Here is a 14,202-nt window from a genome sequence, read left to right on the forward strand (position 1 = left end):
ATACTCTCACTGGATGGGGAAAAGCCCAAAGGATATTTGCTCAGGTTTTAAATGAGTCTTCTCATCTTATTCAAATACCACCTCAGACTAAGATAGCTACAGTAAGCAGTTTAGAGGCAGTACAGAGAGTGAAAACCAAGAGAGGGATTGTTCCAAAAGTTGATCCTAAAATCTTTAATTTGGTGACTCTCCAGTTCCCCCAGAATGGAAGGCTTGGTTATAACAAACGCTGGCACAAACAGCCAGCATGTTTTCATTAGCAGAATGGGATGTGGGGTGTGCAAAGGGGGTAGAGCACCACATATGCCTCACAGATGACACCCCATTCAGATAAAGGTCCAGGAGGATAACCCTGGGTGACTTAGCTGATGTGAGAAGACACCTGGAGGAACTCATACAAAGAAGGAATTATCTCTGAGTTTCACAGCCCTTAAGCTTTTCCCATTATGGATGTGAGGAAAAAGGATGGGTCAGTGAGACTCTGATGATTACTGCACCCTGAACTCTAGGACCACACCTGACTAGTACACTACCCCTCGAATAGAAGATGCCCTTGATTCTCTAACAGGGTCAATGGTTCTCTGTTCTAGACCTACGTAATGGATACTATCAAATATCCATAAGAGAGGCAGACAAAGAGAAAACTGCATTCAATATGTTCCTTGGGATTTTATCAGTTTAATAGGCTTTCCTAGGGGATGTCTGGGACCTCCACAGGTTTCTAAAGGTTCATGGAGAAAACAGTGGGGGACATGAATTTATTGGAGGTTCTAGTGTACTTGGATGATCTGATTGTGTTTGGAAAAACATTAGAAGGGCATGAAGAATGGTTATTAAAGGTACTTGATCATCTGGCATACTGTGGTCTAAAGCTGTCAGTAGAGATATGTAAGTTCTACCAAGCAGAGGTTAAATATGTGAGGTATATTGTTTATAAAAATAGAGTGGCTACAGACCCTGACAAGATAGTTATTCTCACTACCTGGCCACAGCCAGCAAGTTTTAAAGAGTTGTGATCTTTTCTGGGAATCAGTAGGTATTACAGACAATTTGTAAAGAATTATTCAAATATTGTGAGCCCCCTTCTTGGACTGATACATGGCTACCCACTCAAGAATCAGAAACAGAAACACCAAGAGGTTGATAAGGGACAATATTACAAGATGTCAGAGTGTTTTGGTACTGTGAAGATGTATTTAGGAAAATCATACACTGCTTATTCAATGCTCCTGTGTTGGCTTTTTGCCGATTTAGGCAAACCTTATGAACTACATATAAATTCTTGCCTGAAAGGGTTGGGAGCAGAATTATACCAGCCATACCCAGAAGGACTGAGGCAGTTGGCCTTTGCAAGTTGTAGTCTGTCTAAAACAGAAAGAAACTAGCCAGCACATTAGCTAGAGTTTCTAGTTCTCAAATGGGTAGTTGTAGACAAGTTAAGAGACTATTTGTATGGGGTGAAGTTCAAGGTAAAAACAGATAATAACATATGTATTGACCACTGCAAAGCTGGATACAACTGGACACAGGTAGCTGGCTACTTTATTTCTCTATAACTTTAGTTTGCAATATCATTTTAGGAATACTAATGATGATACGTTATCCAGACATCCCTAAGGAGTGGCACCACACAAGAGGATTGGTGCAACCTTTAAGAAATTAGATTGGCTTCTATATATAGGATAAAACTGAACTGGACGTTCAAAATATCTGGCAGCAGATAGCCTGGGAGTACCCCAAGTCTCTTCCTCCTGCCTACTGCAATATTGTGTCTTTGATTTCTTCTAATCTGCCCAGATTGACTTTGAAGGACATTCCACAGGCACAACAGGCTGCTCTAGTAATGGGTGCTGTGTTTAGAGTAAAGGAGAGAGATTTGGGACCTCAGACTGTCCATGTGAGCCATCCAGACGACAAGTGGGATCATCTGTTTGTAAGAAAACAGGTACTATATCGGGAGAGGAGAGACACCCACTCAGGTCTCCCTGAACAATTGTGTTTGCCTAGAGAGTTTTACAACATGGGTACTACAGTCCCTCCATGATGACATGGGCCACATGGGGACTGAGAGATTCTGTAGTTGGTAAGCGACAGGTTTTACTGATCTAAACAGGCCCAAGACATTAAAAGGTATTACAAGCAGTGCACTGCCTGTATAAAATGAAAGACTCTACCACAAAGAGCAGCAGGATAGGTGAACATCACAAGTCAGGGCCTTATAAACCTAGTATACTTAGACTTTTTAACACTAGAGATGGACTCTCAATTTAAGGAAAACATTTTAGTGATAAAGGACCATTTTACTAGGTATGCACAGGTATTTCTGACTAAGGACCAGAAAGGAGACTGTCCATAGTTAACAAATAATTATTCTATGGGAATAATTCTTTATTAACTATGGACTCCCAGCACTTATACATACTGATCAGGGAGACACTTTGAAAGTAGGCTCATTAAAGAGATGCTTTAGGTGCCTGGGATTAGGAAGTCACACACCTCTCCTTATTGCCCTCAGGGAAATCCCCAACCTGAGAATTTTAATAAGACGGTTTTGAACATGTTAGGGTACTTTGCAACCAGTGCAGAAAAGAAACTGGAACTAATATGTGAGCTACTTGGTGCATGCAAACAGTTGTACCTATTATGATGCCTCAGGCTACTCATCCTACTTTTTAATGAATGGGAGAGAAGCCAGGTTGCCTGGTGATTTGTGTTTCTGGGTTGTATCAAACATTTCAAGGGTATTTGAGAAAATTGAACAATTGGGGGAGGCTTACTGGTTGGCTGCAGAATCTACATACAAGCTGGTTCAGGGGAATAAACATTGGTATGAACTAAGAGTATCATGGAGCAGTTCTGAGCCAGAGGAGACTGCAGAATATCAACAAGGTGAACCACAGGAGTACACTAACAGTGAGAACTCTGAGAAGGAATATATGAGAGGACCTATGAGGTACATTTAGAAGACCCCGGGTATAGAATACACCCCTGAAATTCATGGACAGAGCAGTAACCATACTAATTATTTGCCCAGACAGGAGACTAAAATGAGAGAAGGACAGGAGATCCCTTCATACACTGATACAGATGAAGGCAGTGTGAATGGGGAGGAGGGGATGGAGTCGCAGGATATAAAGAGTGAAAGAGAAACTTCATGTGAGAGAACCACACAAGCCATGGAATCTACTACTACTACTACTATTTAGCATTTTCTATAGTGCTACAAGGCGTACGCAGCGCTGCACAAACATAGAAGAAAGACAGTCCCTGCTCAAAGAGCTTACAATCTAATAGACAAGAAATAAAGTAGACAAAGCTATGTTTCCTTCCCCAAGTCAGTGTAGCATGAGTTAGGAATGCTAATGCCGGTGTACGCTGTTATTCCCTAAGAGTACCTGATTTTCCAGATGTCATACAATAGGCTCTCTCTGTGTCATGTCAAGATACCTGAAAGTAGGCACCCACATACAGAATTGCTCTGTAATGTATTTGTGAAGCACTACATACATCTGGCATGTACTATGTTAATCACTGTAACAACAATAATGATAATGTATTGAATAATCATCTTCTGATTGCATACCCGGAGAGGTGACTTGTAAAATAACATAAGTGAATGAAGTGGGAAATAGACCACAGACTCCAGAAACAAGGGAAACAGACTCTGTACTTCAAGAAAATTTATTGATAATGGACTTGACACAGAACCTGTGTTTCGGCCAAACAGCCTGTCTCAGGATTCTTTTGAGTAAATAAATGAACAAAATCTTCGATGTCCTGTCTTTTAGCCTTGTGACACCAAAGACTGATCTTTGTAAAAGATTCTTTGTGAAGACCAATCTCTAGTGTCACAAGGCCAAAAGACAGGACATCTGTCACAAGGTTAGGAGTAGAAGTGAGCCCTTGTGCTGATCCATACTTATTGTTTCAATACTATCAGAGTCTTAATCATATGTATAACTCTCTTTTAGGTGTGCTGGTGATGTTATAGTCACTTATTTGTGTCCATTTATTCACAGCTTGCTTGCATGGGGGCCCCAAGTTAATTTTCTGGACTCAATTTTGTGGACTCTAACAGGACCTAGAAGGTCAGAGAAAACTGTGAGGCCTTTTTTGAGATTAACCTATGATAGCCTGTGAAACATCACACAAGTTCCTTTAAAGGTGATACACAAACCATTATTTATCTACTGAACCACCAGAACCAAGATGGGTTTGGAAACTCTGGTATAAAAGGTGAATAAATGGAACTCTGGTATCTTGTTGAGGGCAATAAGAAAATTAAAAGATGAAGAATGAAACCCTCCCTAAAGGGAGGGTTTAATGAGGAATTGGGGAGAGAGGAGATCTTTCATCACAGTGAGTTTTAACACTGGATTTTCTCTCTCTGTAGCGTACTGAGAAGTGAGGTTTCTGTCATTTTTGCCTTGGTAGCAGAACTGTGAGTTTGATAAATTTTACATCACTGAGCTAAGGAGAGGAAGGTGGACAGATCAAAGACTTTTACACATTTAGGGGAATATTATCCATTAAATATAGTAAAGTGATGTGAAATACATGACACACACACACACACACACACACACACACACACACACACAGGGGAAGAATAGTTGAAGCAGATTAATTGGTCAAAGAATCTCTTCATCAAGAGCCTAGAGGGGTGGCTTGACCATGGCCACTCAACTCAGTACTGGGATCTGGAGTGCTCTTCTGATATTCTATTGGGGAAACCCTGGAATGTGATCTCAGACTCTTTTAAGAGTTGTGAGTCAGGACCAAGCAGGGAAAAGGTCTCCTATGGGATCTTCCTAAAGACAAGCAGAGGAGAGGTTCCCTCTGATGGGGAAACCCTAGAACTGTGGTCTCAAACTCTTTTGAGAGCTTGGAGTTCTAGACCAAGCAGGGAAAGGACTTCTAGAGTTTCCTCTTGAAGATGGAAGATCAGCAACCCTTGAGACCAAGCTACTGTAGATATGGGACATGCTGGACATGAACCCAAATGACAGGACTGCTAAAGTAGCCTGACAGTTATGAGTAAAGCTAGGCCTCACAGTACAGGTCAAGAGGTCAAGTCACTGAGAAGCAAGTTAGCAAGAGTGACAAGAATCTCATGTCGTTTTCTGCTTGTGATAGAGCAAAATGAGCTGACATGGAGAAATAATAGAAATATGCTTTGCAGGAGAATATGGTTTATAACTTTGCTATTCTAAGGGGAATTTTCTGTTAACCACGGAAGCAGGTGGTGTAGAAACAGAAGTATGATTGCTGAGAAGATGATTTTGCAAATCAGGATGATTTTGCTGATGTTAAGTAAAAATGCTATTACATGATGAATCTGCAATTACATTTTGATGAATCTGCAATCCCAATGAAAGAAGCTATGACATGATGATTTTGCATTTCCAATGATAAGTATATGGGACATGAAGTTATAAAAGTTAGAATCATGGACCAAAGTAGCCAGAGAACTAATGTCAGTGGTCACGTTTGTGTCCCGGTTAGTCTCTCATACAGTGGTGGAAATAAGTATTTGATCCCTTGCTGATTTTGTAAGTTTGCCCACTGACAAAGACATGAGCAGCCCATAATTGAAGGGTAGGTTATTGGTAACAGTGAGAGATAGCACATCACAAATTAAATCCGGAAAATCACATTGTGGAAAGTATATGAATTTATTTGCATTCTGCAGAGGGAAATAAGTATTTGATCCCCCACCAACCAGTAAGAGATCTGGCCCCTACAGACCAGGTAGATGCTCCAAATCAACTCGTTACCTGCATGACAGACAGCTGTCGGCAATGGTCACCTGTATGAAAGACACCTGTCCACAGACTCAGTGAATCAGTCAGACTCTAACCTCTACAAAATGGCCAAGAGCAAGGAGCTGTCTAAGGATGTCAGGGACAAGATCATACACCTGCACAAGGCTGGAATGGGCTACAAAACCATCAGTAAGACGCTGGGCGAGAAGGAGACAACTGTTGGTGCCATAGTAAGAAAATGGAAGAAGTACAAAATGACTGTCAATCGACAAAGATCTGGGGCTCCACGCAAAATCTCACCTCGTGGGGTATCCTTGATCATGAGGAAGGTTAGAAATCAGCCTACAACTACAAGGGGGGAACTTGTCAATGATCTCAAGGCAGCTGGGACCACTGTCACCACGAAAACCATTGGTAACACATTACGACATAACGGATTGCAATCCTGCAGTGCCCGCAAGGTCCCCCTGCTCCGGAAGGCACATGTGACGGCCCGTCTGAAGTTTGCCAGTGAACACCTGGATGATGCCGAGAGTGATTGGGAGAAGGTGCTGTGGTCAGATGAGACAAAAATTGAGCTCTTTGACATGAACTCAACTCGCCGTGTTTGGAGGAAGAGAAATGCTGCCTATGACCCAAAGAACACCGTCCCCACTGTCAAGCATGGAGGTGGAAATGTTATGTTTTGGGGGTGTTTCTCTGCTAAGGGCACAGGACTACTTCACCGCATCAATGGGAGAATGGATGGGGCCATGTACCGTACAATTCTGAGTGACAACCTCCTTCCCTCCGCCAGGGCCTTAAAAATGGGTCGTGGCTGGGTCTTCCAGCACGACAATGACCCAAAACATACAGCCAAGGCAACAAAGGAGTGGCTCAGGAAGAAGCACATTAGGGTCATGGAGTGGCCTAGCCAGTCACCAGACCTTAATCCCATTGAAAACTTATGGAGGGAGCTGAAGCTGCGAGTTGCCAAGCGACAGCCCAGAACTCTTAATGATTTAGAGATGATCTGCAAAGAGGAGTGGACCAAAATTCCTCCTGACATGTGTGCAAACCTCATCATCAACTACAGAAGACGTCTGACCGCTGTGCTTGCCAACAAGGGTTTTGCCACCAAGTATTAGGTCTTGTTTGCCAGAGGGATTAAATACTTATTTCCCTCTGCAGAATGCAAATAAATTCATATACTTTCCACAATGTGATTTTCCGGATTTAATTTGTGATGTGCTATCTCTCACTGTTACCAATAACCTACCCTTCAATTATGGGCTGCTCATGTCTTTGTCAGTGGGCAAACTTACAAAATCAGCAAGGGATCAAATACTTATTTCCACCACTGTATGAGAATTGATTGTATTACTCAGCCTATCTGATTATATTCTGTATCCATGCTTGGTAAGTGGAATAAATAATTATTCTCATATATCCGTAGCCTTCTGAATCTTTTTGTCTCCTCACTTAGTGGGTGATAAGTACATTATTGCTTGGAGTGGTGGCCACACTCTAGGCGATGGGTAATTAGTAGTTAATTACTTGGGGAGGACAAAAAGATATTACACTACATAGGACAGTGATGGCGAACCTTTCAGAGATCGAGTGCCCAAATAGCAACCCAAAATCTAATTATTTAACGCAAAGTGCCATTCCCCACTCCCCCTCCCCTGTCCTCCCTCCACTGTCCCCCGTCCCTCATCCCCCCTCCACCTCCCTCCGAGTTCCAGGCCCTCTCCCTCCCTCCGAGTTCCAGGGTCCTCCCTCCCAGTTCCAGGGTACCCCCTCTCCCTCTCTCTCCCTCCCAGTTCCAGGGCCCGCCCTCCCTCTCCCCGAGTTCCAGGGTCCCCCTCCCACCCCCTCTCAGTTCCACAGGATCCCCCCTCCCTCCGAGTTCCACAGGGTCCCCTCTCCCTCCGAGTTCCAGAGTCGTCGTCCCTCCCTCCCTTCCTTTGAGTTCCAGGCCTCCTCCCTCCGAATTTTAAAAGTCATCTCTTGACTTAACTCGTCGGGGACGGATTACGGCAGCCAGCAGCAGTGCTAAAATGCGTGCAGGAGGAAACATGAAATGAGGGTGGGGACCAGAGCTCAGAGAGACAGAGAGCAGGGCTGAGCCTGCACGCATTTTAGCGCTGATGCTGGCCGCCGTAACTTTTAAAATTCGGAGGGAGGGAGGGAGGGGGCCTGGTACTTGAAGGAAGGGAGGGAGGAACGATGACTCTGGAACTCAGAGGGAGGGAGGGAGGGAGGGAGGGAGGGAGAGGGGAGGGGGACCCTGGAACTGGGAGGTGACTCTGGCTGAGGTGATGATGCGTGCACCAACAGAGACGGCTCTGCGTGCCCTTTCTGGCACACGTGCCATAGGTTCGCCATCACTGACATAGGATCTTCCCACAAAAATCTAATATATACTGGTCTTGTGCAAATGCCACTGGAACTTTTAATCAAGTTGCATTTCTACCCCACTGTTCTTCATTTTTGGAAGCAGATATGGAAGAGGTATCCAGAGCTGTATTTCTTATGTTCGACTGTTTATGGCCCTGCCATTTTCCGGGTAAGAAATAGAAAGAGGCATATGAAAAACTATCTGGTTGATATTCAAAATTATTTAACCAGCCCCAAATTGCCACTGATAAGCTAACTCACTTGTTCAGGGCTATCCATTAATTTTCAGCAGCACTTAACCAGTCCTTGTTGCTGAAAATTAGCGATGAGTGCCTAAGTTGGCTGATTAAGTGATGATATTCAGCAAAATGGGATCGCAGAAAACACAGTCCTATCTTTATGTGGTAACCCATAACTGTTTAAGTTCTGAATATCAACTTAATTGGCTATGCGTTAGATAGCTCTGCACAAATCAGTCTCTATACAGACACAAAAGAGAGGGTAAAACAGCATACAAAATAATACAGAAACAAAAAAGCAACACTGGGCCTTCAGGATTGAGATGATCAAAGTCTCTTGTTTATTAATTGACTGATAGACCCGACACGGGCCGTGTTTCAGCGCACTGGCGCCTGCCTCAGGGGTCAGCTAATCCTGATCAAAAAATTGTAGGTGGTACTGTCACAGTGTAGCACCTTTTATGTGGAATGGAGTCTCAATTGCTCCAAGAGCCTGATCAGCATGGACAACGCTGTCAGTCTATTTGGCGTTTTTTTAGACTGACAGCGTTGTCCATGCTGATCATACTCTCGGAGCAATTGAGACTCCATTCCACTTCAAAGGTGCTACACTGTGACAGTACCACCTACAATTTTTTAATCAGGATTAGCTGACCCCTGAGGCAGGCGCCAGTGCGCCGAAACACGGCCCGTGTTGGGTCTATCCGTCAATTAATAATCAAGAGACTTTGATCATCTCAATCCTGAAGGCCCAGTCAATGGCGTAGCAAGGGGGGGCGGTCCGCCCCGGGTGTCAGCTCAGGGGGGGTGCTCTCTCCCAGCTCCCCCCTCGGCGAATCGACACCCCCCCCCCCGACCAGCTCCCACACCCTACCTTTAAAAAGAATATCGGGAGGCGAGGCGCAGTGCCTCGCGCCTGCCCTGCACGTAAAAGAAATGTTGATCGTCAGGTCTTCCCTCGCACTGTCTGTCCCGCCCTTGCGGAAATAGGAAGTTGAGTCAGCGGAGGGCGGGACAGATAGAGCAAGGGGAGACCCGACAGTCCACATTTCCTTTACATGCAGGGCAGGCGCGAGGCGCTGCGCCTCACCTCCCGATATTCTTTTTAAAGGTAGGGTGCGGGAGCTGGTCGGGGGAGGGGGTGCAACGGCGAACCGCCCCTCCTCGGGTGGCAGCCCCCCCCTGCTACGCCACTGGGCCCAGTGTTGCTTTTTTGTTTCCAAATTAGTCTCTATGACAGCTTCAGATGTTATGGCCAGTCTTATTAGAGCAGCAAACAGGTCTCCGAAGTAGCCTAGTGGTTAATGCAGCACACTGTAAAGAGAACCCAGGTAACTGCCCTTGTCCCACCCAAACCTTGCCCATACCATGCCCCCTCAACATTTAGACACACGTGGGTTTGAGACATACACATTTCTTAGACATTTATGCAAGATAAATGCTTAAGGGGTCCTTTTACCAAGCTGCAGTAAAAGGGGACCCACACTAGAATCAGTGTGTGTTTTTGATGCGTGCTGAGGCCTCATTTTACCACAGCAGATAAAAGGCTGTCTTTTTTGCTGGAAATGAAATGGCTGTGCGGTAAGTGAACCACTCGCCATGCAGCCATTTCTGTGGGTCACTTACATAATAGACTCACTACCCATTCATATATGGTGACAAATATTAGTGCCCTGTTATTTATTTACCTCCTATTTGTCAACAGCATGCACAAAATGCAACTATGAAGCACTAGTTCAAGTTCAGTGTAATTTTTTAAATATTATCATATTTTTTGATCATATTATCACATTGATCAAAAGCAGGAACAGCACATAGAAACTACATGGAACAATCAAATGGAATCAAACATACCACCCCCATTATATCAGGGGTTGGCTAATATGAGAGAACTTGCCCTGTATGAAATCAAGACTTACCAACACCTCTTTCATCTTTCTTGATAAAAAGTGTTATGTGGTTTTGTGGCAAAGATTCATGGACTAGCACCCTTTAGACAATGCACAGCCTACTGGTTAGAGTCATGATCACTGGGTCACGGTGGGGGGGGGGGGGGGGGGGGGGAAGTTCCATGGGTAAAGAAAATGTGTGGAGTATGTTTGTGGTTGTAGGTGGGCATGTTTGATGAAGGTGTGTGGTTGGCTTGCTTGTTGGGATAGTGTTTATGTTAGAGGTGGAGTTTTCTTTCTTAATAATGGTAGCATAGTCCTATAATGGTAGCACTATACAAGAAACATGAACACATAAAGTAACTATGCTATGTTACTTTATGTGTTCATGTTTCTTGTATAGTGCTGGAGAGATTTATATTGTAATTTTTTATATACTGCAAAATCATGGCAAAATATGTGGTTCAAATTCAATATAAAGTAGAGGTAATAAAGACAAAAAACAAACTAAGGAAACAAAGAACGCACACAAGTAAAATTAGTTACAATGTTATAACACTAATACTTGGGTAAAAGGGGGGTAGAGAAAACAAGATGTGTTATGTTGTCAACCACTGAATAAAGTGGAACTCAGCGAAGATGTCAGATCGGGTTTCTGGGAAGATTTGTGTAAAGATTTATATCTTCAGAGTACTTTTGAATTTTTGGAATGAGAGTTCAGTCCTAAGGGAAAATGGAAGATTATTCCAGAGTGAAAGCACATTGACACCGAAACAGGTGTTTCAGAGGGCATCAGGCAGATATGACAAAAAGAGAGTAGGGTGAGATGACTGAAGAGTATGTCATGGAGCATAGGGAATAAGAAGGTTAGGTATAACCACCAGAAAATCAGAGTGTAGAACCTAATGGACTATATTTGAACAAAATTTAATAATCTACCAAGCTAATATTTGGAAATAAACAAAGATGATACATGTTTCTTTTTACCAAATAATTGGATGGCCATATTTTGGACAAGCTGCATTCTTCAAATCTGAGTCCCCTGACATAGGGACTTGCAGTAATTCTGGAAGAAAGATCCTCCATGAAGAGGCCTCAAGCACTGGGCAAATGTAACATATTATTATTATTTATTTATTTTTTTTATTTGTAGCATTTGTATCCCACATTTCCCCACATATTTGTAGGCTCAATGTGATTTACATGGTACCGGAAAGCATTTGCTGGTTCCGGTGAGAACAAATACAAAGTGATAGTGTGACGCATTCACATTTAGAGAATGTGCATCGGAGGAGTTGAATTATGTCCATTACTTTAATTTTGTTGTGTCGCAGAGATCAGGCATTTAGGTTGGATCGGCGGGGTGTGCCTTTTTGAATAGGTTAGTTTGTAGTGACTTCCGGAAATTTAGGTGGTTGTGTGTCGCTTTCAAGGCTTTTGGTAGTGTGTTCCAGACTTGTGTGCTTATGTAGGAAAAGCTGGATGCTTACGTTGATTTGTATTTGAGGCCTTTGCAGTTTGGGTAGTGCAGATTTAGATATGTTTGTGTTGATTTTGATGTGTTTCTAATTGGTAAGTCGATCAAATCTGTCATGTATCCAGGGGCTTCACATATCTGTCTAATCCCCTAATTCTATTACAGGGCACCTAAATTTACCAAAAACTTACCAAATCCTGTTTGTTCACGCCCCATCATATATGAATAATCTTATTGAATTAACTCCTTGTAATGCTGTTTCATCATCTAGGGAATATCTTGTCTTACATTTCCCTATCTGTAAGAATGTGATTATAAAACAATTCACTATGCTAATTTCTCCTTTCAAGGCATCAAAATTTGGAATTCTCTTCCTAAATCAATCAAGTTTACAGATGATTATCTGTCTTTTAGAAGTCTTCTAAAAATGTTTCTTCAGTCTGGCCTTTCTGAATACAAAGAACTGTATTTGAATTTTACCCACACCCTTTTCTTTAATTTCATTCCCCATCTAGTACTGCCTAATTATGCTTTCACCTATCCACCCTTAATTATTTATTTGTTCTTGGTATAGACTAAATCCCTGGTTATTTACTGCACATGTATTAATTTGTTTCTTGATTACAATGTTATTGTAATTTATGTTATATTCTGTACATTATTATGTTTTATTCACTTTATAGTGTTTGTTTGTAAACCACATTGAATTTGAGTCTATTTTGGGCTAATGTGGAGTATTGTCACGATTCAGTGTTGGCGAGCCCTTTGACTGCAGTTGGGTTGATGCTGCCCACCCAACCCGAAGGCTAGGTGGGCCCCAGCTGGTGGTAGGTGAGTCACACTCTGGCAAAGTCTAAATTGACGAATGGCTCTGAAAAGAGCCCTTGAGGGCAGGTCTGACAAGGTCAGGACCTGGGGTTGCTCTGAAAACAACCCTTAGGAGCAGACCTGTCAAGATTGGGACCTGGCAGTGGCTCTGAAAAGAGCCCTTGGGGGCAGGCTTGACAGGATCAGGATCTGGGAGTAACTCTGAAAACAGCCATTGGGGGCAGGCCTGACAAAGACTGAGCCTGAAAGCAGTGGAGACCCACAGAACTGGAGGTCCAAAGACCAGGGGGTCTGGAACAGGGCAGGAAAGAGGTAGAGGACATAAGAGAAATAAGGCTGGGATGAAGATAAAACAGGACTGGAAGTAAAGCAAGAGCAAGGCTTGAGACGGAGCTGAAACAGAGCTGGAGGCATGGCACACTGGACCACACTGTTGCAAAGGCACTGGGAAGAATCACAGACTTCCCTTAAATACCCCGACAAGAAGTAGAGTGTTCCCTGGCATCCCATGAACAGAAGGTAAGAGAAGGAGATGAAAAGCCAGTAGGTAGATGAAAGGTTAAAAGGAAATTGAGAACTGGAATGAGAGAAGGAGGGTGGAACTTAGCTGGATAGGCAGAAAAAAGAAATGGAGGAAAGAAATACAAGGGAAAGATCAGTATGTCAAAGACAGATCTGGGGAGAAGTGGAAGATAGGAGGAAAGAGGAGAACTTGCAAATGGATGGCTGACACGGGAAAGAGTTAGGAGGACAGACAGAGGAGTGCACATATGAGAAAATGGGACTAATGTAACTGGTCAAATAAAATGCCCAAACATCAAAGGTAGAAAAAAAGCCGGTTGATATTCAAAGCTGAAATCGATTACCAACACCTAACCACCAATATTTGCTGGCACTAAAGCAAGCAGTGCTGCTGAATATCACCTCTGACTGGCCCCAGAAAAAGGAAGAAGGTCAGAGGTAGTACAGAGAGCAGTGTTAGGGAGGAGCCAGCAATATTTAGTGCTGTCTTAAATTAACCCGATTAGCTATGTGGGTACCAGCACTGAATATCAGCCTGGACCCACTGCTCAGTGTACACTAGCGGCTAAGAAAGCAAATAGAATGTTAGGAATTATTAGGAAAGGAATGGACAAAACTGAGAATGTTAAAATGCTTTTGTATTGCTCCATGGTGCGACCGCACCTCGAATACTGATATAATGGAATTAGAAAAGATACAGAGAAGGGCGATGAAAATGATAAAGGGAATGGGATGACTTCCTTATGAGTAAAGGCTAAAGCGGCTAGGGCTCTTCAGCTTGGAGAACAGACGGCTGAGGGGAGATATGATAGAGGTCTATAAAATAACTGAGTGGAGTGGAACAGTTAGACGCGAATTGCTTGTTTATTCAAAATACAAGAACTAGGGGGTACTCAAAGAAGCTATTAAGTAGTAAATTTAAAACAAATCAGAGAAAATATTACTTCACTCAATGAGTAATTAAACTCTATAATTTGTTGCCAAAGAATGTGGTAAAAGCGGTTAGCTTATCAGGGTTTTAAAAAGGGTTTGGATAATTTCCTAAAAGAAAAGCCCATTATTAAAATGGAGTTGGGGAAAATTTAGGATAAGTAGCATAAAAT

Source organism: Microcaecilia unicolor, chromosome 1, assembly GCF_901765095.1.
Source record: "Microcaecilia unicolor chromosome 1, aMicUni1.1, whole genome shotgun sequence".
Lineage (NCBI taxonomy): Eukaryota > Metazoa > Chordata > Amphibia > Gymnophiona > Siphonopidae > Microcaecilia > Microcaecilia unicolor.